The sequence below is a fragment of the Syngnathus typhle genome, linkage group LG9 (genome assembly GCF_033458585.1).
Source record: "Syngnathus typhle isolate RoL2023-S1 ecotype Sweden linkage group LG9, RoL_Styp_1.0, whole genome shotgun sequence".
NCBI classification, from domain to species: domain Eukaryota; kingdom Metazoa; phylum Chordata; class Actinopteri; order Syngnathiformes; family Syngnathidae; genus Syngnathus; species Syngnathus typhle.
In genome coordinates this window covers 15,247,501-15,250,000 of record NC_083746.1, presented here as the reverse complement: position 1 = coordinate 15,250,000, position 2,500 = coordinate 15,247,501, and the positions used below count along the sequence as shown (strand labels likewise).

The following is a 2,500-nucleotide window of genomic DNA, read 5'->3' as shown; positions in this document are numbered from 1 at the left end:
GCTTAACACCAACCTTCATGGAGATGGGTTCGGAGTAGGCGCCTCCGCAACCCACACTGGTCGAGCAGCCCACATACGAGTGACGGATCACCTCGATTACACGTCTGTCTACGCCCAAGCTTCCCAGCACACACAGGACATGGTCATGAGAAACCGAGTCGAAAGCCTTCGCAAAGCCAATGAACACGACCGCTAGCGGCACGCCAGCCGACCTCGAGCGCCCCATGATCCGATTAATCAAGAATCACGAGGGTCCTTCGCAACCACTCGCGCCGGCGACGAAACCACGCTGCCCGGGGGCCAACAGGACAGGCTCGCGCTAGCCTCATCACCATCAACCGCCCAAACAACCCCAGCACGACTGACCCCACAGTCCCAGGCCTCCAGCTAGATACTATATCCAGCTCAGTAGGGTCAGTTGATCTGGGTAGCAACCGGGTCTTGCACTCCTTGAAGACTTGGGGAACGACTCCACGCACCATCCATGTCGTAAACAGCCTCGCCAGTTGCGTACCGTCCGGGTCCCAGTCAAGAAGAGCCTGCTTCCTGATCCCGTCTGGGCCCGATGCAGAGCAATTCCTCACCTTAGCCAAGTTAGATACAACTCCCTGCCCCAGGATTGGGTGGTAGAATGGTTCGTTATCCGCGGTCAGTCCCACCTCCAAGCCCTTAGTCCATAAAACGGCCTGACCGTTTCCCACTTACTCCAAAGTGTCCATCCACCAACTCCAGCGGCAAATCACATCTAAGGGGCGTCAGACCATCCAAGATCCGCCGTGCCAGCCCCTTCTTCACTACAGAATAGCCGCGCTGCTGGTGCTAGAACACTCTCCCACGTTGGACGAGCCGCCTCGCCCAACCCGTCTTCCATTGGTCTTGAGGTCTGGACCTCGCGGACTTTGTCGGCCATACTACCTTACCCCCCAGGGCTTTCATGAGATCCAAAGCAGAGGACTCGATCAGGCTAGGCTCCTGACCTGCTTTCTTGACTAAGGCAGCGGTGGCCCGATGCTCCTCACCCCCCGCCAGCAGTTCCCCCAGAACTCTATTCTCCACCAGATCTGGAGGCGACGGGGGGCAGGTCCATTTCTGGGGCGTCGCCCTGGCATCCAGGGCTCGCCAACGCACACCGGACGCACCGCCTGCCGCACGACCGCACAGGGACCCCCATTCCACCTCACCTGCTCTCCAGACTCTCCGTTTCCAACAACACATTCTCCGCTTATGATTCCTGTACCTTTCCATAAGCTTCACCATCCGAGACTCCTACCATCACTTGGTCCGGAGGCCTCGGACCCCCTTATGCCGATTTCCAGACGGGCCCTCTCCCGCTCCTTCATTCACGCTGCCTCGGAGAGCAGGCTGCAGCGCTAACACGACCCCCGCCACCCCAACTCTCATACCCGAGGCAACGGAGGTCATTGACACCACTGAGGAGTTCTCAAGAGCTTCGCCAGCCGGGGTCCACCCGCTCCTTCGGCCTGACTGACTGTGGCTCTGATCCTGTGCCTCTGTCTATACGGACTTCCTAACCAAGGAGTTTTTGCAACCATGGCCCGTAGAAGTGACTACAAGCCGTTTGGGGACCCCGAGCAATGCCTCCGGTGGTTGGTCCCCATGGCCCCCGGAGAGGTTGATCCGCTGGCCGCGCACGTGCCCAACCTCAAGCACGTCCCGGGGAGGTAGCTCGAGCAGCAGCAGCCCCTCACCTAGCTGCGCCTCCGCCCATTTTTGGTAACCCAGAACGGCCTTCCTGGGTGGTCTGTAAGATATTAGACATGTCTACTGCCTCACTACCGTGAGAACACACAGGAGAACAAAGTTCCCCGATACTATAGAGCTATACATCGAGATCCACCCCGAGCAGCCGTCCGCTAGGCCACGCAGCCTAGCAACCAACTCGTAAGCCACCGCAGTCCAACCCACTAAGGAGAGGCCTGCCACATAGTGTCAGACTCACCCCCCGTAAAGCTGGCCAACAGACAACTCGCAACCCAACTGCCCGGAGCTACAAAAGCCCAGAGAGCTATGGAGCTCATCAACGGGGAGGGAAGCGGCCTGCAACAAACTGGCCACTACCCCCGTACACCACATATTCGCCCCAAGAGGATTTGAGAAACGCATTCGGCAAAGGTCCAAGCGAGCACACAGGCATCCACGTGACACCCGCCCACTCGTCCTGGCCTCCGTTCCATACCACTAGGCGCCGCCCACACCAGTGCGCAGATTCGGGTCATCTCGGTCTCGCTACCATACGGTCACACCCCGCGTACCAACAGAGCGCTTGAGCGAACGCTAAGTCAGCCTACAGAGGTGTTAGAGTGCGACTCACAGGGGGAGGAACCGTCCGCCCAACGTCGACCTAGGTCGAGGCCGGCAGGGGCCCTCTCCAAGGCGAGTCTATATTGCCAGTCGGTCAGTTTGGGAAAGTTGGGGGTTATCCGGTGGCCGTCGGGAACAGACAGGGACCGGTCGGGAGGGAGGGGGGTAAGTCTGGTCG

General features: G+C 59.4%; 1 protein-coding gene and 1 pseudogene across 1 annotated transcript in view; both read right to left on the bottom strand.

Annotated features, from left to right (window-relative positions):
* The window catches only part of LOC133160169 (uncharacterized), a 143,350-nt gene that overhangs the window by 73,925 nt on the left and 66,925 nt on the right, over positions 1 to 2,500 (bottom strand). The gene's annotated exons all lie outside the window — the stretch shown is intronic.
* The window catches only part of LOC133160288 (28S ribosomal RNA), a 9,123-nt pseudogene that overhangs the window by 3,038 nt on the left and 3,585 nt on the right, over positions 1 to 2,500 (bottom strand).